Consider the following 26447-nt stretch of genomic DNA (forward strand, 5'->3'; position numbering starts at 1 on the left):
TAATAAGGTTATTTTGAACATCAGAACATCAAAAGCTAAAATGATGTAAGGTGTTGGAATAAATGTGTATGCAGAGTTTGGTCTTCGTGGCTTTACAGAATTACTCAGACTTCCTTTATGTAAAAAAGGAACCACATTTCCCACGTCCTAAAAGCGACAGTCCTATAGTGAAAAGAAGAACTTGGTAATCCTCAGCTTGATGACAGGGGTCAGTGAGATGCAGAAATAAGTGTTCCTTGAACACACTGATCCAGATACACATGCAGGGGTTAAAGGGTTCACAGCTCAGAGGAAATGGTATAGTGGCTAAAAGCTACCTGGCAAACAAAGTCAGCTCTGAGGCTATTGTGAGTTTTCTACTCCGTGGTCATAACACTTCTACTCTAAACCAACTTATTTAATTGTCACTGCAAGCGATGAATGCCCAGATGAAGCAGCTCTTTTATAATTGGAATTGGCTGAGTTTTACTTTTCATGGTTGGAACAGAACTAGAAAAATGATCAAAAATATTTGAATGGTCTTGGCACATTTGGTACTGTGTAACTACTGACAAAATGTAAATGATTACATGGTAACTAGAAAGATGCATGCCAGGTTAGTAGTGTGAGAATGCCTTGGCAAATTAGATTAATGACTGCATGGGAGACACTCTGGTACAGCTCCCGTTAGTCATGTGAGCATGTTTGATGAGAATGAGATGTGTCCGGAAGCTTGAGCAAACACAGGCTGAACCAAGTGCTCATCCTGTTAAGAGAAAAGACTCCCAGAGTCATACCATCGTGATCCGTCTTTACATGCCTGCTCACACATCCTGTTGTCTGATCCATGAAGCTGCAATGACCAGTCGCGGCACTTGCAGTCAGTTGTTCAAAGACACTTAGGGCAAACAGGTGTTTAGTAGGAGTTGCCAGAAGCTATCAGATACTTACTACTTTTGATTTAATGGTGATTTTGTGAAAATCCAACTCAGGGCTAGGTCCACCAAAGGACTTCTGTGTTCTAACGCACCTAATGGAATTTATCCAGAAAAGATGTACTATACTGCGCCGAGGACCATGCCTGCGCACCTTGGGAGGGAATGCACAAAACTCTGCACATAGCGAGGAAGAAACTGCAAGCAGGTAGGAATTGTTTGGAAGAAAGATAGGACTTAGCTTACTTCACCTTTCACTGCATTCAGGATGCAGTTGAGCCTCCTTCCTCCCAGGGTCCTCAGCCATGAACTGTTGTTGAGTGACGCAGCTTGGTGCTGCATGGCTAACATAATCTTCTGTACTTTCCCAATGTACAAACAGCTCCCCAAAACTCTTTAGCCAGTTTTAGGCCCTTCTTCAGCTCCTAAAAGCATCTCCTTTTCAGCAGCTTTTCAAAGTGCTAATTCGCAGCCCACTGCTCCTTCTCTCGCATTGTCTTTACTCCCTCTAAAATAAATCTCTCCTTCCCTGACCCTATTTAATTGTCTTGTAGTGGTTAGAGACAGCAGCCTCCCAATTCAGTGGGATTAACACTGATACTGATCTACTATTTCATTTCTTTACTGATTAGAATTAGTCTCTCCAACTGTTGTCTCAAAGATCAGCATCATTCTTTTTGCAGCTCTGATATTTTTCAGCTCTACAAACTCTTACATTTTCTAGCCTGATGAAAGGTCCACATAATCAGCTAGTGTAACCGTTTATACAACACAATCCATGGAAATATACATAATGAGAAGGGAAAACTTTAGTCTTGTTGATGGTAATTTATGGTCGCGTGCTGAAGTACTCTAACTGGTTTTAGATATTTTGTTTAAAAACAGTTGGCTAAATCTTAAGCTATGTAAGAAAAGTGATGGTAAGCTTGCAAAATAAGACCCACGGTATGATGTTAAATTGAGAGAATTAATCGTGTTAATTCCAGGAAGTTTAAAGTGACCTCTTACTCTCCACAATAGAAAGGAAACAAAAAAAAAAGATGATATTTGATTATTCTCATTAGTTAACAAGAAAGAAAGAAAGAAAGAAAGAAAAAAAAAGTGGCCCTAAGCATTGCGAGGAGAAAATTAGGATTATGTGTCAGGGAAAAGTTTATAAACATAAGGACTCATAGCCAAGGAAACCAGCTGCCAAATGAAGCTTTGGAATCAGCACCACTGAAGATATTCAAGGCTCGGCTAGACATCCATCTATCAAAAAAGGATAAAGAAATCAGTCCAGCCACAATGTAGGGATAATCCAACAGAGTTCCCTGCCAAATTTCTACCCCAAATAGTGTATGATTTAGTTGGAATGGAAAAGGAAAGCACTTTGGCTTGCTAGATCTTTCACTGATATAATCTTAAAAGCACAAATTCTTCTATCTTTTAAAAAAATTATTACTAGGTAACTTTTAAAAAAAATTTATTTATTGTAACTGGAGTGCGTAGGCTTTGCTGTAGTTTCAGACACATGATCCTAGCTCAGAATGTTGTTACATTTTCTTGAAATTAAAAAAGAAAGTCTATTTAGAATAAAAAAATAGCTCTTAGAATGAAAAATTGTTTCACGACATCTTTTCATAGCAATTCTCTGGACGTTGTCAGATCACTCATACCAAGCCTAAGGAAAGACCGTCAGGAAGATATTTATTTTTTGCATACTTAAAGGTACGAAGGATGGTAAGACTGGAGGGTTAGGATGGTTATAATGGTATTGCTAGCTTTTTACCTCTATGTCACAACTTCAAATACAGGCCAAGAGGGATATTTCTCATTCATCACTTCTGAGTTACTGTTCAGATGGGTGGTAATGACCTAGTTCTAGTGGGTAGGTAGGTAACATTCATACAGTACAGTGTTCAAGACTGAATTGAGCTAGCAGGCTAAGACTACTGGTCATCAAGAACTGAAGTTCAGATTTTTTGAGGGTATCTAGGCCTTTAACATTCAAGTAGTTGCCTATTGCAATTTTGAGGAGTTTGAAAGCATTCACCTTGAGCTGAAGTAAGTGGAGTTAAGGTATCTAAGCTCTTCACAGAAAGCTAAGTATACATTTATCTGGAACATTGAACACCTTTAAAATTACAGCCTAGCACCCTCAACAAATTTTCAGTGAAACTGTGATTCACCACTTTTCAATGCAGCCTCAATAAGCCTCTGATTTCCCCATTGTTTATACCAGCACATACTGTAAAAGAGAAGATGGATGACAGTTTGTTAGCTTTCAAGTACACTGCGGCAAACGTAGTCTCCTTTCACGGCAATGTCTTCCAAAGCATCAGTCATATCAGAGATAGCAGGCTAGTACAGAGATGAAGCAGATAATACAGTTTTAAAGAGGCTGTTTCAGAAATAGAATTAGCCTTAAACAACAAATGAATCTTCAGACTAACTGAGTGAGTACTGATTTTCTGCAGAAATGTGACACGTAGAATTTAATATTTGCAAGCACAGTACCGTCCATACCTTGCATTCCCTAATTTATACTGTAAAAATTGGTGCTAGTTTCTAAGAAATGCTGTAGAGTAGATCAAGGCTAAGTCTTTGCAAAAGTAAGTCTGCCATGTTGTCACTCTGCATTATAAAAATGTGTCACATGGTGGAAGGGAAGTATGAATATCTGCTATCTGATGTACACAATTGAAAAGGGAAAACACAGAGTGAAATCATCAAGCCACATTAGCCAAAGTGAACAGATAAGAAAGGGTATAACACTGGAATTGTAAACAATCAAGCAGAGATTACACCTCTATGTGGAACTGTGCATGCTTTTTAGATGTGAAAACTAAAATATTGATAGTGGAAAATAAAAAAAATCTAGCTTATCACAGAAAATGTTCAAAATGCAGTATGGATGGGGCAATAATCATTATGGGTATAAAAAAATGCTGTCTTCTGTGTCACTTGAAACTGGTCTGCAAACGACACAACTTATAAGCAAGGAAATTAACTGCCACTGGACTCCGATTGGGCTCATGTACGTATGTGCATCCTGTGCCCTCACAACCAGCTTCTTGCCACTACTCCGACAGTGTCACCGACTGTGTGCCACAGCTCTCGCTGCTACCCCACCAGCCTAGCCTGGCATCCAGCACACCCTTCTCAACCACCACAGGAAACAGGTCATGCATGTGCTGCTCATCGCCTCCATCTTCCCTTCTGAACGTTTCTGTGAAACCACATGTGCTCAAGTTTGTAAATATGGACATCAGATAAAATGCAAGAAAGCCTCACCATCGGAAGATCTTGCCTTTGAATGTGGCAGAGTCTCTATTTTCTTTGTTCCTTCCCCCTCCACCATCGAGAGAGAAACCATGATGACAGGAAGAGCGCACCGTTTCCTCTCAAAAAGACTCATTACTGCTGTCAGCAGCTCACATTTAGCCTGATTTTGCTCTTTCAGTCTTGACACGCTTTCAGCTGCACAAAATATGAGACTTACCTGTACATTTTGAGTCGCTTAAGTGGGACATTTTGGAAGAGGAAACAGTCAAATCAGGTCACCACGTAACGGGAGCTTTTATAGTTGACCATTCAGGCAGTGCTGCTGGCTGCTGAGCTAGCTCTTAGTAAGAATGTGCAAGTTGTGCTATTTTTACTTGCTACTTGTCTAGTACTGGACTTGTTTGGAATAATTAATTTATTCTTGCATATACAGGTATATATCTGGCAACAAGAATTGAGAGGAATTTTCTGAAGCTTATAGAATTCTCACAAGACTTCCATTGAGGAGGGAGAGAGAAAACCTTGCTGAAAGAAGCTTTGAATGAACTTTAGAAAAAAAGTCCAAATACATTTGACATTCCCCTCAAAATACTCATGTTTTTGCCTGTGGCGAGCACACTTCATTACCCTTGTCACGCCACTTCATAGCTTCTTGTTAACTTTTTATATTTTACCCGCTCATCTAGTTCAGTGGGTTTTATTCCCTGTTTTTCAGCCACTACCCTCTCCCAGTTTTCACTCTTTCCAGCTTGCACACAGACACCATCTGGCTTTACCCCCGGGGTTTCCTAGACAAGGGCAATCTAGTTAGCCTTGTGAAATCCAAACCCCAGGCAAAACAAAAACTCTACAAAACCTCCACAAGACAGGCTTTCTCACTTCTGTGCGAGGGGCATCTACATTACCCATAGCAACTGTCAGAACAGAAATCACATCTTGAACAGTAAGTTATCTTCTCAACCAACTTGCTCTTTTCCCCAAACTTTTCCTTTCAATTTACTGGAGTTACTACAAGTCTGTTCCGGTCAAGAGAAAGTTTGACCAGTGTGTGTGTGTAATTACAGAGCTTCAGAGTAGAACATCATGTAAGAAACTGTCTATAAAAATGCTTGGAATAAAGTAGATTGAGAACAGATTTACTAAAGAAATTAGGAAGTCATTCCAGTGTTCTTTTCTGTTCTAAATAACATAGTGCAAATAAATCTCTGAGGCAAGATTCTGGACAAAGACATTCCTTTGAAAAGAGACCACAAGATTCCTGGTCTTCTTAATGGAGAAAACAGAAGGAATTGGTCTCGATCTGGGACTCTCAAAATGCTGATCCGTTCGAACAATGTGGACAAGTACAGCATATTGTCCAATGTATTCACCCTTGAGCAGAAAGAAACTAAATTTCTGTGTGCTCTGACTGTCTCATAGGAGCTGGGAAAAAAAAAAAAAAGAACCCCTCCCTTTCTTTGTTATGTTTGCTAGTTTCCAAAGTTTCTAAAGGAATTTATTTGGGCAAGGCATTTTCAGCTGTATATCTGATTTTCCCTGAGAAATTATGATCTAGTTGCACAGTTCAGTGGTTTGGAGCCAGATATTCTTTTATTTCAGGCTTTGGGAATCTAAAGTCTGTAGGGAACTGCATATCTGCATAGGTGCAATTCCCTAGTGCTGGCCACAGAGTGAGGACTGAGGTGAGTTCTTCACAACAACACATCCATCCCAATTTCTGAACTATAAAGACTTCATTTTTATTTTCATCATTTGTTGTATTTTGTTGTCTCTCTTGACTTAACAGTTACTTCTGTGTGTCTTCACAGGAAAAATGCGTACCATGGTCCTGCTCTGACAGCATAGGCTCAGTGAAATGAAGAAGACAAGCAAGTTTTCCACTGTTGTACATCGTGAAAAGGTAAAAATATGATCAGTCACTTTCTCTGCTTGGCAGTCACAAGATTGGAAAGGAGGGTGTATGTAGCGATAGTTGGGGATGAGTGATATAGATAATAACTTTCAACCTTGTTAAATGCCCTGTGAAAAGCAGTATATATTGCTGTCTGCTCTCAATATGACTGAGATTGTATGACATTTAGATGATAAAAGACGGTCATGTAAGAAGTAGGTGACATATCAGATGTGCTATCTTTGCTTTACAATGTTCCCCAGTGAAAACCACAATTTCACTTTGGTTTAATGAGCATGCCTTGACAACATTGGTAGGTTTACATTTTGACATGATCAGAAGAGTAGAAGTAGACTGGCTAATGTCTGGCTAAGCAGGGAGCAGTGTCTGATATTAATTAGATAGTTAGAATTTTGCAGTCTAGAACTGGGTTTTTGTTGCTCTTTGAGCTTTCTTGTAAAATGGTGGCCTTTTCAGTCAACAGTGTACAGAGAAAAATCTTGCTGGTTGAAACTCTTGTGTCAGTTAACAAGCTCAGTTATTTAGCAACAGTCTTAGAAGGGTGACTTTTAAAGGATGTGAGATGTAAATCAGCAATTTCTTTAATCACAGTGGATGCACAGGTTCCCTCTGAGTCCTAATGAAGGAGTTTGGAGCTGGAGACCACAACATGTTTGAATTAATTTTGATGTTCATTTTGCAGATTTCCAAGGTATCTAAGATGTGACTAATAATAATAGCAGGTGTTGTCTGTTTCTCTCAGCATGTGGCATGAAAATAGTGTGGTCACACAGCTATGCATTATTTACATGGTGTCAACATGTCAGCAAGTGGGATGGCAGAGAGCCAGACTAAATCACTTCTGATTTTAAATACAGGACACTGAATAATAACGCTGTGTCACACTTGAGGACACTGGAATCTGGCAAATCAGCAGTAGCTCAATGTGCCAAGCTCATTTGAATGGCTTCCCTCACACCCTGAATGATGAAGGAATCAAAATCAAGGGTCAAGGAAACTGTGTAAAGTTGTGGGTTTGGTGTTTTTTTTTTTTTTTTTTCTTCCTTGAGCAGAAGACTGTATCCAGTAAAGAGACACTCTTTGATCACTTAATATAATATATGCATGTGTCTCTGCCCTCCTGCAGGAGTGTCTACTCCTGAGAATGGGCAGCCACCCTATGCTACATCTGTTTGCCATTTATCTTTGTTGTCTTTGTACATCTCTCTAAATCTGTTTGGTACGATTACTTTCTTTCATTAGTTTTTTGCAGAAGCTAGTGCAACAGGTCCACAATCTCAAATAGTAAGTGTATTTGTAAGAGGCAATCACGTTATTTAGAATGGGTGCTTTAAGGGTTTGAAGTCTCCCACAAAAATCTAGGAGTGCTGTTCTCAGCCATTGCTTCTTCTGCACTAGCTCTGATTTCTGTATCACCCCTAGAGCTGGTTCACCTTGCCAGCTGGTAGAAAACTAACCCAGCAAAATAAAACCATGAATAGTTTTCTCTTGGTTTAGTAATCCAGTTGGGTTCACCAAGGAGCCACATGAAAATCAGAGAAAGTGGAAGGGAAGGAATGGGCCTGCATGCCAGGGAAGGAAGGATGCAGGGAGAAGTGGAGGGAGCAGGACTGTTAGATAGGCAGCTCCTGCGCACAGCAACTGTCCACAACAGTTGAAGGAAAAAAAAGTATAATAGAAGTACTGTAAATAGAAGCTTCTCTCATGGGATGTACCTTCAAATACTTTACCCAATAAAGTAAATGTCACTGTCCTCATTTTATAGGTGGGGTAACTGAGGGTGTGATGCAGCTTGTTTGTGGTGGCACAGTAGAGGTGGGACTAAAGCAGAAATGGCCTTAACTCCTAATCAAGGACACTGCTTTCTGGCCCTCTGGAATGAGTATCCCTAGGGCTGATGTCAGACAGCTGCTGAGGTTTCTGTTCATGGGGAAGATGAGACCCCAGCAGTGCACTCTCCTAGCTAGTACTCGATGGTCTCTTGGCAGTGTTGTGTTGTTTCCTGCAATCAGCTCTGCCAGGGAATCTTCTTTGCAAATCTATCCTCCACAGCTTTCTTTTACGTCCTTTACATAGAGCTGAACTCTGTCCTGGATAGGAGCTGAACATTTAGGATGAGAGGAAATGGCCTCAAGTTGCATCAGGGGAGGTTTAGATTGGATATTAGAAAAGATTTCTTCACTGAAAGGGTTATCAAGCATTGGAACAGGCTGCCCAGGGAAGTGGTCATCCACCATCCCTGAAGGTATTTAAAAGATGTGTAGATGTGGCACTTAGGGACATGGTTTCCTGGTGGACTTGGAAGTGTTAGGTTTACGGCTGCACTCGATTATCTTAAAAGTCTTTTCCAACCCAAATGATTCTATGATTCTATGAATTCAGCCATACTGCAAAACCTCACCCTAGAATGGTTAATGCATAGGGAGGGAGCTGTTGGAAGATTAAAAGAAGCATCCAAAATACTGAGATTCATTTTACCTTGTCACCATAATACCTTTTTTATGAAACTAGAGCTATGTATGCTCATAAAAACCTTTTGCTTTTTTTATTTTAAAGGATAATGCAACCATTGGAGTCTGTGCACAGTTCTTTCAAGTTAAATGCTTAGTTCAACATTCCACTTCCATTTCCTGGTAGAAAATGTTTTATATGAAAGCAACTTTAACCTTTCAGAAGGGTTCATTTACTGTTACGTTTAGTATCAGCTTTCCAAAAAATGCAGTCTGCATTTGGCGTATTATAGGTTCTGGTTTTAATAGTGGTTTAGAAAAAAAAAAAGAGTCATATACCATAAGTCAGAAATAAAATATTGCGCCAGGATTCTCTCTATACATGAATTCACCCTGTGAGGGAGTGGTTTAAAGTAAGTCTGATCACTTAAAGCCAAGACTTGGGCTCAATCTATCCATGAACCAGCTGGTAACAAATAACACATTCAACTCTCGGTCACAGGAAACTGTTAGGTTGCCTTTTTATAGACAACTACAGCTCTACAGCTCCTGAAGCACAAGTGAGTATCATACGGACTTGGAAAGTGTTGAACACCTACCATATGCACATAAAGAAGGGTAATAAAGATGAAAGGCCTGAACTGAGCTTTAATTCCTATTTTTCTGCTTTTGATTTATCAGCTGCTTCTGCATTGCTGCAGTTTTCCTTGGCCTAAAATTAGGTAGAAGATGCTTGAATTGCTTCGTTTGATCAAATCAGTCAAACTTAGGCTTCCCTCTCTCTCAGTGTAACAGATGATAAACTTAAAACTTTAAAGTACTTTCTTGCTTTCTTTTCAGCATTATTGTGCGTTCATTTCTGAAGTGCTGTCTGCTGTAACAATCCACTGCAGTGGGCAGTTCCCGGCCATGTGTCACTCTTACGGAGGTGCTGCGGTCATGGTGAGATGGGCACTGAACTGATAGGGCTGTATCAAGGTGACTCTGAAGTAGAGGTAGAGCTGACTTGGTTGGGTGCAGGGCCATAAAAACATGTCTGAGCTGCTTTTGGGACCTTAACAGCATCTCTGCATAGTGCTGCAGTATGCTGTGGGACTGTATGACAGTATGCAGCTGTCAGGTTTGCTCAGGAGTCTCTGCACTGTGGTCCGTTGCCGTGTATGGATGTATTCTGAGAATTATCTTCCACAGGACTTCTGCCATCAATAAGCACCTCTTACAGAAAAAAGGGACTTCAGACAGGCCTAGCAATGAATGAGACAAAAAGGCTAATCCTCTGTGCTGCTGAGCTTCAGCTTCTAATAAAGGACTCAGAACTTGTAAAGGTAAAGCCTCAAAGTAAGTACAGATTTTACAGAGGGAGGGAAGATAAGAGGGTTGTAGCCCACCCATTAAGATCACCTGGTCTTAATATATGGTAGCAGTCAGCCTTTGTGTGACACACTCTTTCCATATCCTAACCCTGTTCCAGGGAGTAAGATTTCCAAGAATTCTGCTGGCAATGTACTTGTCAAAGTGGGGTGCACTACAGAGACTAAGTCTGTCAGTCATACATAATAGTTTTATCACCCCTTGAACTGCAGCACCTAAGTCTGACAGTGATGGTGAAGCAGAACCTCAGTAAAATAACGTTTATGACATTTAATTTCACTAATCTTTGCTGATGATGAATGCATGCCCAATGCTTTGAAGATGGAAAGGTCTGCAAAAATGCAAACTATTATTTTATCTGGAAATGTGTTTTGTGGCATCCCCAAAAATATTCACATTTCTTATTCCTTTTTTGTGCATGTGCAGGAGTTCTCATTAATTTTCAGCAGTGAGTCCATATGGGAATAATTTCATTGTGAGAAGGCGGCTTCCATTCTATCATGAAAAAAGGCTGCATGGAAATCACGGAAAGCTACAGAAGAAAGTATCAGTCATTGTTTGAAAGCATTGTGGCCTATGGAGATGGAAACCAGAATGTGGATTTGCCTCCAAATTTTATAAGCTTCTAGAAACCCAAATGATGAGAAACAAATGAGAAAAATTCACAAAAGTAGTGGTTGCTTAAAAAAAAAATTCTCAAAGCCCTGTTGCTTTTATGATGAACAGACCTGGTGAGAAGGATATTAATTATCTCGAATACCATCGTTTAAACATGTAGCGCTATTCCCAGTATTTTTTGGTTGCCACCTAGATTAGTGTTATACTCCTCAGTTGCTAACAATGAAGTTATCAGCCACTGGAACAAATTATTAAGAGGAACAGTGAGCTTACCATTTCCTGAAGTCTTCAAACTGAGAGTGGATGGTATGCTTTAGCAAACAATGGAGACACAGCTGGGTGAAATTATGTGGTTGTACTGAAGAGAAGGGAACATGAGATATTCTATATGGTCCTTTCTAGCCTTAAGAGCTATAGGTGTATAATTTCACAAATACTGTTACAAAGAACTCCTTAGAAGTAGTGATGACCATAGCAGCAATGTGAATCCATCTCCTGATTTGGGGTAGATTATTCCAAAGTATTTTAAAAAATTACAGACTGTAGTACTGTTTCTACATGTTTCTGTCACTACAAGTCATATTACTACCATGATTTTACAATATTGGAAATCCCTTTTTGAGGACTAAAGAGACCCTTCCTCTCCCCCAAAGCTTAATGTACTTCAGTTCATGAAAGAATGTATAAAGAAGTAAGCATGGCACGCTGCTGCTTTCCTACCTGATGTATTTCAGTCATTAAAATCTGAAATAAGTAAGCTAGATTCACTCAGTGAAATAAAAGACAATCCATGAAGGAAATTCTAAGATACTTCTCATTTTTGTAGATCATTTGTAAGCTAAACTTTAATTTTCTCCTCCTTGTAGGGTGATCTGGCACACTGTTGAAAAGAGAACCTTAAAAGAAGATTTCCACCCCCCCCCCGCCTCCCCCCACAGTCCTCCAGTTGAGAACAGCTAAACCATTTTTTTCCCAGATTTCCAGTGTTTTGGGACATTGGGCGCTGCAGAAACTTAAATCTAATGGGACAGTTGGAAGCTTGGGAAACCTGTACTTGACTGAACAGCTGGACATGAAAAGAAATAGTTCTTCAATGTTGAGATTTTCTTTCTTCTATAAAGAAAGAATGAATTAAGTGACTACATGCTTGGAAGAAAGACCTTACCATTTCGTGATCCTCTCAAACATCATCTTTTTAACTCCATTGAACTGTTTCTTTGACAAAAAGCCTGTAGCCTACACTACAAAGGGCTTTGAGTATATGTATAGCATATACTGGTATCATCAATCACCACAATGGTCACAAAAGGTATTCCTTCAGTATGGTTAAACCGTCTCATTAATCATAAGACAAAATTACTCCTGTGCCAGTATGTCTTCCACCCACAGGGGTGGGTTTGGCAGCACAGCTAGGACAGCATAGTTCGGATGTCCTAACTAACACTAGGAGATCTGACAAAACATCATGGTATAGCTTTTCAACTATTTCAGGCAAAGCTGATGATTTTGTGTCCAGAATGGATACCCATAATTCCAGAGGCAGATTTTTAGTTTTTAGATTGTAGTCAATGGCTAGTTACACTTGTTTCTGTGAGTGTCCAAAACTCTCTTCGTGGCTCGCTTCTTCTACATATGTATGTTGTGCCTAAATAAATATCTCAACTGTCCCTCAGCTGGAGAGCTGTCTGTAAGACATGCTTTAGCCAAACACAGTGTGTCACTCAGATACGATGAAGGGAGCACAATATAAGAGAGCCCAAAGGAAATTTGATAGCTTGTCATATGCTGGCATTCAGATTGCTTTATCAAGCAGTCTTTTCTGGTCTTAAGTTTCATAAATTTATAACTTGTGCTGATTCAAGTAAGTTCAACTTTCTCTTGCTACTGCCTTTTGTGCTCTTGAGAAAAGATGATTGGAAAAGCTGGATGCTGAAAAATAGGAGTGGCCTCTGACTGCTTTTAAGCATTTAAAATATATTATCCTTTTAAAAAAAAACCACCCAGTTTGTCAACAGTTTCAGCATCAACAGTGGCTAATCTATTTGCCATGCAAAGGCCATAGTAAAATACAGGTGTGTATGTTTAATACTTTGATTTCATGAATCTACAAGAACAATTTTGGGTTGATTTGCTTAAAAGAACTCCTTGGTTTTAGTCCCCCCTAAAGTGTAGCCCTCTTCTAAAAAGTATAACAATAAAAATAAAAAAAAAGGGGAGGGGAATAAGAAGTCGCTAAACATTTGAAAGGTTGGAGGTCTACACTATGTTTCCGTTCATGGAGATGGTTCTCAAAAGTAATTTTTGAGCCACACTGCAAGGAGACTGGGAAGAGCTTGAACTGCTAATGTTCCCTTTGTTGTGTGGATATACAGAAAACAGTTTTCTTGTCCCACAATGATTCTGTTGATTTTGAAATTTTAGGCCTGGCATGGGGCTCAGTTGAATATATGAGTAACTTAAGAAACAAACAAACATATTTCATTTTAATGCTGACCTTTTTTTTTCTTTTTTAACCTTTTAATATAAACTAAATTAAGTTTCAACAGGAGAAGATGCTTTTAACTGCAAAACCAAGACTTTTTGTTTTAAAAATGTTGAAATGGCACATTTCTAGAATTTCAAAACCTGTTTTTCTGATTTTTTTGAGGACAGGAAGCTCTTCTGGGAATAATTTCAGTTTTGATGGATTGTCAGTTGTGACCATCTCTCTTCTTTATGAAAGCCCTGTTCTCACTTCCAACACTAAACCCAGGCTTCCAATACTTTCCAGAAGTCTAAGGTATGATTGCCTAAGGTATGAGTTACTTTACTGATGCATTAGAGTGAGACATAGATTTTGGGCAACTGTCTTTATCCACTGGTGCAATAAGACAACAGTGAGAGTGTTGTGGTGGTCTGAGTGGGGATTCTTCTTCCTCTACAAGTACTTGGGATTGTAATAGTTCTGTGTTTTGTGTTTCTATATTTCACATACATAGTGTTTCATGGCAGTTACTGGTTCACAATTTGTAAACAAGTAGACATGAGTTACATGTATGTTAGAAATTAATTTCCTTAACACACTGAATGCTTTTTTCCATTACATCTGTTAAGAAGGATTATTTTCCTATAACTAATGACCAGGGTTGTGTTGATGGGACAAAATTTGATGCCTTCAGTGAAGGATTATTAATGAACCCTGCTTTAAGAAGTCTGGATGGCTGTTATATCTGGAAATGAACACTGGATTTTTTTCACTCTTGATGGCAATATTTGTATATATTCGCAATACCCTAGAAATAAATTCCTTTCATGATTTGACTGAATGGACCATCTATTCTGCTAGGAAGAAACTAAGGCACAAAGTGCCCTGCAGCCAGAGGACCCACCTGCTCTGCAGGCTGGAGATGGAGGAGGCCCCAGTGGTGGAAGCACCAAGGGCTGGGTAAGGTCTGCACAAATACTGCCAAATTATTCCAGTGAAAATCCTTATGCTTCTCTCCCATGTGAGAAGAGAAATCCAAGTTAAGGTGTTCAGAGCTCTGAAAAGAGGGGTTGGTTCATAGGGATTGAATAAGGAAGTCATCAAAGAAGCGGGAAGGGGTTTCTTCCCTTCTGAAAGCAAAAAGGCCTTGCACTCAGCAGGCTCTTCCCTTCCCTCCTCCAACCGAGCACTACTGTATAATGTCTACCAGTTAGTAGATGTATGTTACCTTACATGTGAACAAAGTACTAGTGTTTTTAGTAGCTTTAATATCTCGTAATCCTACTGTTTGGTAATATTTTAAATGTGTTTTATTAATAAAATTGCATAATTTACTCAGCTATACTTCCATAGTCATCATTAATGAGTACAGCTTTAGAGTGTCAGGGCCCTGGGAGCACCAACAGGCCCCAGTGTCCCCGCCCACCCCCCCCGGGTCTCCCCTCACCCTGCCCTCGGCCCAGGACCCATGTCAGCCCCTGGGGCCGTCAGCCTCTGCCCCAGCGACGCCGCAGCAGGGTCGGTCTCCAGCTCCCCGTGGCCCTGCGCTGCCCGGCCGTGGGCCCTGCCGAGTCAGGCCCACCTGCAGGCCCACAGCCTGGCATGGCCTCGGCCTGTACCAGTCCCTAGGGAGGTGCCTGATGCCCGGGGCTGGAGCTGCCCCAGTGCCCCTGGCTGCTCACTCCTGGCTGGGGTGGTGGGACAGGCCCTGGCTGGTGAGGCCCTGCCCTGATGGACCCCTGGAGAGCCCTTCACCGCTACTGGTGCCCCTGCTCCCGGGAGCTGCCGTCCCATGTGGCACCCTGATGCAGACTTTGCGGTGAGCCCTTGCTACCCACAGTGCATAGAAATACTGCCATTGTGTCCAGGAGACACAGCCTTTTCTAACAATATATTCTTGTGAGGCAGCCTGGGCCTCCAGAAGGAAAGGGCTCCTCATGGCAGAGGTGCTGTCCTTTGTTCTCAGGAATGAACCACGCTTCCAATGAAAGCAGGTATTGGAAACTGCCTTTTACATTACCTTTGTTGTAGGGTATTACCTGGAAGTACATGACTCTGGTGTGCTGTATGACAATAACGCAGCTGGACCAGAAGTGAAATTTTAAATCGTCAGCTTTCTGGAATTAAATACAGGTTTATAGCTTTTCAGACTTGAAAATAGCTCTACCCTTCTGTTTCAGGCTTAGCTGAAAAGAGCTGAGATTTTCTAATGCAGATATTATCTTTACATAATAGCTTGTATCACAAGTTTTCCAACAAAAAAGGTGAAGGCCTTGTGTGGGGATGCCTGGCTTCAATGGGGCTTCCAGCACGTTATTCAGTCACAGTAATTCCAGCACAACACATTCCGAAGCTCAGATGACATTAAGGATACACTTTAAGATATATATGCATTCTCAGGTCTCTCTTCACTCTTTCTTTTCTTTTTTTTTAAAGCAAAGTTTTGAAATTGTAATAAATAGTCTGAGATCTGTCTGGAGACTGATTAACACTGTCTCTGGGATCAAGATGTCTTCATTGCTTGACAGTGGAAGGGAAATACATTTTCTCCATTTCAGTGTGCCTGTATATCCTGCATATTATCTTCTGAGCTGGAGGAATTAGCAGTGGCCTCTGCAAAGCATCAGCACTTCTCTGTAGTCCCAGAGAGGGATGGTGCTTCATGATGCATCTTTTTCCAAGTTATAGTTTTGAAAGATGCATCCCATTATCCTTCCAGTCTAGGAAATCAGAGTTCTTTTCTATCTTCTGTGCCAAGACCTCCTTCCACCCATATTGCAAACTGGCAACGCACAAACTAGCACAACGTATTTGGTAATACATTAGCCAAATGTATTACCAAAATTAAATGCCCTACTCATGTATTAGCCTTCATGTAACAGAGCACTCTGAGTTTCATCCCTTGCTGTCTATGCTAATCAGTAGCACTCTTTTGCTATCCAGTTCATTTTGTATTGTTTCAAATCCTAAATTTGAAGCATAACACCAGTGTTATTTTTGGAATGACAGAGCACCAGTGCATTGTAGAAGATCAATTAAGGGATTTTGGCAGTGGAGTAGGGTGTAACAGGGGCTTGTGGTGCTGTCCTTTGTGCTTGAAGTCAAGGCAGGAGTGAAGGTTTGTGATGGGGGGCAGGACTGCACGCTGCTTTCTGTCAGGCACAAGCAGTTTGCAGTTGAAGGCAGAGGACATTTGGTTTTCGTGCACCTCTTGAGTACCTTGAAAGTGACTAACTGCTCTTTCATTTTGAAACTGAAAAAGCAGCACATCAGCTTGTGGTTCTGCTGCTAAAATAATTTGTTTCAATGACAATTCTTATTTCTGAATCCTGATGACCATTTGATTTTGCTGACTGTGAGTTTGGAGCGTCTGCAGACTCAGGAAAATTTCAGCAGCTTCTATATCACATCAGTTTTAATATCTTTCTTCATGACCATGGGATAAGTACTTCTCTATAAAAAGAAGAATAATGCTTCTTGTGTACACTTATATGGCAATTAAAAAAAAGCAATTATTTGGAGGTTAATGGTAATGGCATTTAACTGCATTATCTACTTTTGTTGCTTACAGCTGACTCGTGGCAGCATCCTGAACCTACAGCTGCATAAAATGAGTGGTAGGCATCATAGAAACCTTGTTGAAAATAATATTGCCTCTGAAAATCAAATGATCTCTCAGGACCCCAGTCTTAGTACTTAATTTTTACTCTGATCATATTTATGTCTTGAATTCTCAGTGTCTGTTGGTTCAGAAGTAGGTTTGGTTGTTGCAACCTCATCCTGTCATTGCATTAAATAGTATATTAAATATATAAATACTTATGCATAGATGTTGTCAATAGATAATACGCATCACCAAAATTGAGAATACAATTAAATGACTTTATAAATCAGGAAAGCATATAACATTTTGCAATGTTGATTTAAGTACCAGCCGGAAGAAGGGGCAGTGCTGATAAATAGTGTGAATAGTTAGGTTTAATTCTTTGTTAGGGTAAAACAGAAGCACTAGATTCTGAATAACTTTATATTGGCTGCATTTACTAAGAAATGATGCTCCGGACTATTTCAGGCATTTGAGCAAGCTTATATATATAGTACAAGCTGAACACAAGCTCTTTCTGTTGTTAGGAAATCATATACTTAATACTTGAAGAAAGACCCCGTCTGTACGCTGGGACATGTTTTTCTTTCCTGCCTTTGGCAGCGTGTCTTCTATACTTCCACACTCAGCTCAGAATAATATTTGCAACTGTTGTTATCCAAACACAGATACCTACTATCATAGATTGGTCCTGACCTGACTTCATCATACCTCAGCTCCTGCCTTCAGCTTAAATTCTTGCAGGGGCAGCTTAGGAGTTTGACTGAAGGAACCTGTTGTTTGTAATACAGCTATGAAGGGCAGCATTTCATACTGACTCGCAAGAAGAGAAGATTTATTCTGGACTTAGGAGATGTTACTTTTATGCATATTTTGGAAAATTGAAGGGAAATAAGTAGCCTTCTACCCCCTGCCCCCTGAAGCAAAGAAATTTGACAGCTGTGAATGGAACAGGCTGAAGCCATTTTGGAGATGGATGTTTAAGTTGTACAACATGGATGGGATCCTTTAATAAGTATTCTCTCTTTTTCTTTCATTACATGAGGTTTTGCTTTGCTTGGATCACACAGATTCTTGTGAAAATGTAACAAGCTACTATTCTGAATATGCCAAATAAGAAACAGATGGATCTCTTTAAAGAATAGTCTATCAGTAATATTAATGGGTTCGCATGTTTAGGGACCAGGCACCTCCCTTTCCTCATGCCAGCCTTCTTGGCCTGAACAAAGAGGCTCTTCTAGCAATGACTTGCACATGGCAAAGGAGAAAAAGGAGGTTTTGGTAGCTACAAAATAAAGCATGGCATTTTTTCCCTTTTTGCAATGTATTTTTAATGTGCTATACCCATGGCTATTATGCACAAGGGTTTCTGTGGTGGACTGATTTAAACACAAGGCTTGACCCTGTTGTCAATGTCTCTTTCACACCACAGTTCAACTGGTGTAACTCCATTGCCTCAGAGTTCCTCTGGCTTAAGTGTGATCCTCCCCAATTAATACATGTAAAGCTATATTCGTGTGACTAAGCAAGAGCCTTCTGAATGAAGAAAATTCCAGCTGGTGTAGTGTACAATAGAATGTACATAATACTCCTTAGACACCAATTTATGCATTTTAGATTAGAGCTTTACTTCAGGTTTTGCATTATCTTTTCGCTTTAGCTGAAGTGGCCCTGTACTCTCCTGTTCTCTTGCCTTGTGACACCTTTCTCAATAAAGAAAGCTTAGTGGTATGAATGACTAAGTACCGTGTGGATGGCCATGCTCTACTTCTTCATGAACAACAGCTTCAAATCACACATAACATATATTGTTATGCTGTAGATTATCAAAACCTGAGTTACCCGCTGTGCTGAAAGTAAACCAGAACAGCAGCTTCAGAAATGGCTGGAGTATGCCCTTTTGAGCTTATCAGACTTCGTGAGTAAACTTGGTGTGTCAAGCCTTGGATTGCCTGTGAGACAGCCAAGTGGGTGAAGGCAAGCGTGAGACAGATTCTGTGATTCTTGTAGCCACCCTGACTGCTCCCAAGGGTGTTATGGGCAAAGCAAGTGAGTTGCACAAACGATGCACTTCAGAAAAATCAAATAATAAAGCTGAGATGTTCCTTTACTGCTATTATTTTCTTTTACTTGGGGTATTTCCACAGTTGGGCGGGTGGGACCTACAGTACTTGTTTGTTGATGAAATGATAACTTAACCTGGATAAAGCACATACATACTGTTATTTTAATAAAAGAAACAAGGCTCACGTTTAAAAGGGAAATATAATACAGTAAACATCCTTTTGTACTGGCCTAGTTATTTTTCTAAACTTGTGTGAGGCTAAAGTATTTGCCTTCCAAAACAGAATTTTTGCAAGAGTCTGCAAGTTTTGTAATACCTTTTCCAGTATCTGTTGAGTGAGCCAAAGGTCTGTGGTCAAGTGGGCATCTCAGTTACAACTCTCCATTGAGCATCTAATGCACTAGGCTTTAAGTCCCACAGACCTTTCTCTTCCTGAGCAAAGCTGTTGAGCATTTAATTTTCAACTTCATCCTAGTTCCAAGGAAAACACCAGAAAATGAATCCAGTCTTCAACTAGTTATGTCCATGAGTCCTGGATGTCCATGATGTTTTGGTTTAAACTATTCAAAGTGAAGAGGAAGTTTTTCTTTTTTTTTAAATTTTATTTTAAAACAACCTGAAAACATAGGGAAAAACTTACATTTTCAAATTTTAACCCTATTTCCCTTAGAGTGCTGATGTTTTTTTCAGTAGTTATTGAAGACTTGTTAGGATGTCCTATTCAGATTTTCTAACCTTTGTGTGCATCTCACCTTTAATGCATTTTAGAATGACTTCAAGTAAATATTTGATACGTCCAGTCTTGTTCTGTAGATGTTATTGCCTATTCTCTCAAATTGTAGTAAGATTACTTGTAAGCAAGGTAGAGATCAGAATGGAGGTAGATGTGAGTGCCGCTACCCACAGTACTGAGGGTAATTATGCCAAGTTACTGGCCTGGGATGCTCCCACTCAGTGATAGCTCTCATCAGTGCATCTGGTTTACTGTAGAATTTCAGTGTTAAAATGAATATGTTCCCTTGCTACCTTGTCAAAGGACTCCACATGGAAACACCCTTATTAGAGCAGAGAGATTAGATTAGGGAGTGAGAACTGGTGTGAAAATAAGTCATATTGCCTTCAAAAATAGGTCTGTGTTCAGGATCAGTCCGATGTGAGGCTACAGGAACCTGATGCCACCATCCTTTATAGGTGAAGCAAATAAAGGAAGCCCACCAACTGCTTTGATGCTCAGCTGTGATAATGGTGGGCTGAATATGCCCCAGATGAAGTTACGGTGTCAGTATGGTGGAGAGACTAGAAGCATTTGCCATATCTTGAAGGGAAGAAAAGGGTGGACGTGGAAAATTGCCTTAGTGTTTTGTATTTGGTATTCTCTTCCCGTAACACCAAGTGTTCTGCTAACACAAGCTAATTTGCACTTAGAAATCTTCCTAGAAACATTCAAAATAGTTTGTCTTTACAGTAGATTAAGATTGCTTAAAAAACTGAGCTCCTGAGGTTTCAGAATATATGTGGTTTATTTTTGTCTTGAATTAGAACAGAGAGTCAAAAATGTTTGCAGAAAAAAAATTGAAATGTTTCTCTTTCATATTATCAGATCAAATATAAGAAAACAAAAATCCTCTCCTTTCAGAGAAGAAATGCTGGATATTTGATGATGACAATATTAATGACCTTTGTAAATGCATTATAAATCCAGGGCAATGTCAACATTGGTATTAGTGGTGGATAAGTTTGTTTAAATAGCATTTAAAGCAGCTTATTCATGAAACACAATCCTTTGGATGTTTGGAAATGTCTTATATTATTATGCTTAGAGCTTATAGTTATTATACTTAGAGCTGACCTGTTGCTCATTTAGCTGGAACTGAAAAGTTTTTCTTGCAGTCTATCGTATTTGCTTGGAAGCAAGAGAGGCTAGCAAAAAACAGCATTGATGATAACTTTGTTTCCAGTGAGGAGGCACCAATAATGTTCAGGTAAACATCCAGAGCATTAGGCCTTCTCCATCAGAATGGTGTTATGTACCAACATGTTCCACTGTCAACTGTAGCCAAAAGAATCCTAGTTTAGTGTCTCTGAACAATGCTGGTACATTTTTTTTGCAAAGAACAATGCTGGCCTCCCTTATCCATGGGATAGTCATTAGTAGTTTGATTAGCATTGTTCTGAAATATGGTTTTCCAGCCAAAACCTAACAACCTTCCCCTCAATCCCCCTCTGTGAAAACTATGCTAAAAGTCTAAGGAACAATGAAGTTTTACAATCATTTAGTGAGCACACTTTTGTTCTTCTTTCGTGTCTGTACAATAAGGGAAATCTGCAAAGTGATGAACATCCTCATTCCCCACTAAGTTCAAAAAGAAGCACCGGAGTTTAATTAGGCTTTAATATCTAAGAACTTTAATTTCTAAGAACTTTCCATTCAGAATTATCAGGATGACCTTATCAAAACGCTCTCTTTCAGCAATGAGGGAGTATGTTATATTTTAAACAAAAGACACTATGCCTTGCTGATTTGCAAAAGCCCAGTTGATTCCATGGCTCTGAGAAATCTGCTGTATGTAAGGACCTATGTACAGTTTGATGGGCATTTTTGGTATTAAAGGCAAGACATAGCTCCAGGTCCCGAACTGAAGAGGGTTGGTGCTGCAGCAAGAGCTCGGTACTGAGATATGTATGAATCTGAGCTTCAGTAGTGCCTGGTAGAAGGTGTGTTCCTTTGCTTTATGAGTTTGGGGTTGATCAGTGTGAGTGATTGCTTCTGCAGCGCGATTTTCTGTTTCCAAGGTCAGCACAAGAGGAAAACCAGGAAGTGACAAGACTAATGCCTTCTGCAAATTATGCAGTACATTAAGATTGAGACTTCCCTGCTTTAAGTCTGTGTTGCAGAGGTACTAACCATCATCAACAGGAGTAGTCCTGAGAATTATAGGATACTTCTTAACATTTCTGTAACACTTATGTGTCTCTCCAGGTCTGCAGAAAATGTAGCTTTCTGCCAATGGTGGGTAAAAACATAGGTATGGATCTATTATACTCTGAATTTTTAATCATGTCAAGTGAAGATGAATGGGGAAGATCTAAAGAAAATATAGCTAGTAAAGTTTGCTTCTGTGTTTCAAGGCTGGAATAATTACCGAGAGTACTGAAAGATGTGCATGACAGCCTACTCTGTATCTGTTGTGGTGGTAAGCACTGTGTTCATGGCATTGACCATGCAGTTGTTACTCAGCAACAGAAGCTAGCAATTCCTGACTTCTGACTGTCTATAGACAAGATTTGATATCATGAGATCAAGGGTTGGAGCCTGTTGAGAAGTATGGAAAGCTGTAAAAGATAGTTCCCAAGCTATCTGCAAAACAGTGATGTGTGAAGGCCAGGGTGGCCTATCTGGCTTACCCAATCTGTTCCAGGGGAACTGGAGGTATACCCATCTCCACTCTCTCTGTTGTAGACCTGGTAGGTTTTCTGTTAACAGGAGAGTGTTTTTCTCCATCAATCTGTGAGCCATTGCAAAACAGTTCTGCTCTTTCTGTATCCTTCAGTGATGGCAGATACCATAGAATGCGTGATGTCTGAGCTTCAGTAACTTGTTTGTAGCTATGGAAAGTTGCATAGAGGAGATATCCCTTCTAGCTGGCCTTGTAGAGATCACAGAAATGAGTGGACTACATCTTTCTCCTTGATGACCTTGCCTACTCTTTTTCTCTATATCCCTGGTGCAGCTACAACCTGTAGGATCATGGTGGAGTGTTCATTTTGCTGGCAAAAATCAAGATGTCAACTGATAGTTGTGGCACTTGCTTACAGCGCTGTATTTCATCCCCAGGATTTTTGTCATGTGTTGCCACCAACCTGGTATTAGCCGAAGACTGAGAATGGTAGATGTCAAAGATCACCTCTGTGGTCTCACAAAGCTGCCATTTCTGTGTTCTGTGACACAGCCTTGGGACACCTTCTGCCAGCATCCCTGGTATCACTTCTTGCCTTTAAACCTGTCATCTGGCTACGGGCTGTGCCATAATGGATGCCTTAGAATGACATGTTTCAGATGAAGAATGCAGTTGTCCTAGCATACCTCAGAGATTCAAGTCCTGATCCTTTTCTGACATGCAGTCCTCACAAGTATCATTTTTAAGGGTTGGGAAGATCTACAGGTGAGAAAAATACTTTTTTTTTCTTTTAATTTGGAAAGCTTCAGCATAAGGATCAGGACTTGGACTGTTATCCTGGACTCACAGCAATGCCACACATTGAAGACCGAGGGCTGCAAGGAGGTGCTAGGATTTTGGTGTAGGTCAAATGATGGTGTTGGACATGACCTTCTTAGAAACAGTTTCAAAGGTAACCAAAAGGGAGCAGAAAGTCTAGCTATGATCAGCTAAAGTTGTCAGTGACTAGAGGATGGGAAATGGGGAAGTGAAAGAGAGAGGCAGTGGACACTTATCTCTACATTTTTCGATTGTGTTCAGGCAGCACTGCTATAATGATGTACATGACATCTTGTGTAAGGCTGAAAAGCTCTCTCTTCTTCATGAAGCTAAAGAGGCTTATTTCTGCTGAAATTCTGCAGAGATAGAAAATGATGGCTGCCTTCCCTGCTGCTGAGAAAAGCTTGCAAACCCTGATAACTGATATTGCAGTACTCACTTCAGTGCCAGTGTCTTACTCATGTGTCCTGTGTTGGCAGTCACAGACAATTATTTGAGCTGGAAAGCTAGGGCAACACGCATGAGGTGTCTGTTTTTGTGGTCAGAACCTGGGTTTTGGCTTGTTGCAATATTAAATTATGAGCATTAGTAATCTTTTGAATCTGCCAAACTGAAAACTTAACCAGCTAAAATCTGGGAGTGAAAGACCATGTGCTGTCGAGGTTTCACTGTGGTGCTGCATGGAGCAGGCGAAACAGGGAGTTTGCGAAGTGTTGTTAGACTGGTTGCAGGGTGGGGGGGAAGTCACAACTATTTATGGAACATCACTAGGTTTGAGGAGCTTCCATGACTAAAAGACAACATTAAATAAGAGTGATATACACACTCACAACCCTGTAAATATGTCTCCTTTCCTGTTTCTGCCTGACAGATTGCTCTGACTCATCTAGATTGTAATGAATGCTCTTGTCTGCCTTTGTATCCAAGTTGCACTTGATCTCTCTAGAGACACATAGGTCCTAGATATTGGACCTGTGGCCCTCCACACCCTGGGCATCTATCCTATTCCTGTCTGAAAACTATATCTGTCCCTGGATATCTGCCATGCCAGCCTGCTTCCCGCAGGTGCCCGTAAATTGTGAGATTTATATGACCACGTTCCTGGATTACGCATGACCAAGCTCCAAATCCTTTAAGGCATGGCATTGTTTTGGCTTGCTGTCTTGCATGTAACCTTCAGTGCCTGTGGTTTGGTCTGATAATGGCCTGGCATCCTGATAGTCCACATGGCATATACTGCACGTAAATAGCCCATATATCCATGCTACTCTGATCCATATCCTTGATGCAAAGGAAAAGAAGGTTCTGCTGGGATCACTCTCACGGTGAGACAGGTCAGAATTTGTACACTACAGCTGTGGCCTTATAGTGGTCACAAAGATTAAGGCATAAATGTGGCCATAAAGGCTAGAAGAGTACTGTAGAGGTGGTTGGTTGTTTTGCAGGAGAGTTGCACTCTATAAGTAGTTGAAGGTGGTAGCAGCAATATCCAGTGAAAATCAGCATTTCTTTCTGTGCATGGAATAGTAGGAAAGGCGCCTTGAACTTACTTACAAAGGAAGCGGGACATCCAGAAACATAATTTCCAAATCTTTCATGACTAGAGAAGGGGAAGGAAGGCCTCCAGCTGGGTGCAAAGGCAATTCAGGGCACAGTGAAGTACACAGATGATCACAAGTTTTTCCAGAAGAAACGGGTGTTCTGACTTCATCTGAGATTTAGTCTGAGTTAAGTCTGAGCTGCCAGAGCCAATCTTCGGTCTGTGTTAGGGATCAGTGACCACTTTTGGGCGATTTTACTCAGGTTTCTATCATTTTATGAATCAGACAGTATGATGTTATCCACCTATGAATATTCCCTCACACAAATCTTTTCAGCAGCCTATGAGCTTGTCAATCTGGGCAGAGATAACTGTTGTGATGTCAAAAAGGCATAGTATTATTAGTCTCTGTTAAAATGTGAAGGGATTTTTTTTCAGCCAATTAGTACTGAAGAAAAAAAGCAAACCCCGTGTTTTCCTCAAACACAGCACGCCATGTACTTCTTATTAAGGACAATACGTGTGCTGAGTGTCACATTTCAAACTTCAGCTGTTTTTGCTGTTGCCCTATTCAAAAACAAGTATGGTTAGAATTTTATTACAATGGGAAAAGTGTGTGTGTATATTTGTTTCCCACTGTTCCATAGCACAAAAGCTGTTGGGAATTTGCTCCCATTTTAGCAAGATGTACTGGTGTTGTGTTTTGTTTTGTTTTTACCCTAAAGCATAAAAAAAAAAATCATCTTCAAAAGTGGATAATTGTGTGAAACCAAGAGGCTAAGGAAGAAATTATTTTCCAACTTTAACTAATATCGATGTTATTACTGTGATAGTTGGCTGAATTCTTCAGCTAAGGATCTCAAAGTACATAAAATTAAAGATATAATTAGTGTATGTATTTCTGGAGGTTCAATTGAGATCAGGCTGTTACGTGATATAGTATTTACTTCTGTAAGTAGCTTTGTGGCTTCTGTGTTTCAGTGCAGGAATCTTTTTGTGGCTGGATATGAGGCTTTTAGGGCTCTCTTACATTATTCCATCCACATTATGTAGGGTGAAAGGGTTAGTGTACATGTCTAATTTGACAAGATAAATGAAGTGAAGGAACCAGTCTTTATTGTTGAGATAGGGAAATGAGGTGAAGGAGACATATGCCAAAGATCAGATAGATTAAGGCTAAGAGCTGAGACCATGTCTTACAATTCCCTTAATGATAAGGGAAAGTATTTCTGTTTGGTTACAGCAAACTAACACAGGTAGTGTGCTGTACTGAAGTGATGTCTGTTAAGGTCTTTTGGAATTCCCCTCTCTCCTCCCCTGCCTATTCACAGCAAAATGTATTTTCACTAACAATGATTCTGTAGTGCTTTTGTACTATATGTACAGGAAGCTGAATGAGTGTCTGGGGACCTTTTAACGGGATCTATAAAAAGTCTGTGTCAATAAAATCCTGTCAGATCTATCCTTCAGTACTGTGATTACAGAAGAGGAAAAAGAAAGGCATTGCTCAATGTGACTGCAATATTCCAGCGCGTAATCTTCTCCCATGTGGTCATGTTTCCTCAGATAAGAAAAATTGCTGCTCTGGTGTCAGTGGGGATGGGGTCACTGAATGGGAACAGGAGCGTTTTCATTTTTTTCACAATGGACAGTTGTTTTGTGTGTTTTCCTGACTGGATAAACTATGTCCATGGTTACTGAGCAAAGTTTATTTCTGTAGGAAATAGGTAACCATGTTTGTGCAGTGGGGGTATCAGAACACAGAGGATTTGAAAGGAAGGGTCCAGAGGTCATCAGCAGAGGGGATATGATGAGGAAATGCAGTGAGATATATCGTGTGGATTCTGGCATATACTTCATGGGATGCTTCCTTTCAACGCTGGTGAGCAAGGGAGGCGAATAGAAGCTCTTTGATAACACAGCAGCAGGGTAAATTCATTTCAGGGCCAGCTCTTCACCTTGTATAAAATAGTGCAACTGATTTATGCCCACTGAGGATTTGGCTTGAAGCTTTAATTGCTTTCT

The 26447-nt window shown here is 40.2% G+C and overlaps 1 long non-coding RNA gene across 5 annotated transcripts; it reads left to right on the forward strand.

The window, feature by feature from the left end:
• Positions 1 to 45: 45 nt before the first annotated feature.
• Positions 46 to 14340, forward strand: LOC142080843 (uncharacterized). Of its 5 annotated transcripts, none has more exons than XR_012673141.1 (5): positions 46 to 5124; positions 5990 to 6081; positions 9384 to 9485; positions 9735 to 9881; positions 10341 to 14340. It is a non-coding gene; the product is annotated as an uncharacterized LOC142080843 (long non-coding RNA). The 5 variants fall into 5 exon arrangements; XR_012673139.1 differs by having other exon boundaries at positions 46 to 2624; positions 4615 to 5124; positions 9384 to 9881; XR_012673138.1 differs by having other exon boundaries at positions 46 to 1122; positions 2541 to 5124; positions 9384 to 9881.
• Positions 14341 to 26447: the final 12107 nt, after the last annotated feature.

This window comes from Calonectris borealis, chromosome 3 (assembly GCF_964195595.1).
Source record: "Calonectris borealis chromosome 3, bCalBor7.hap1.2, whole genome shotgun sequence".
Classification (NCBI taxonomy): domain Eukaryota; kingdom Metazoa; phylum Chordata; class Aves; order Procellariiformes; family Procellariidae; genus Calonectris; species Calonectris borealis.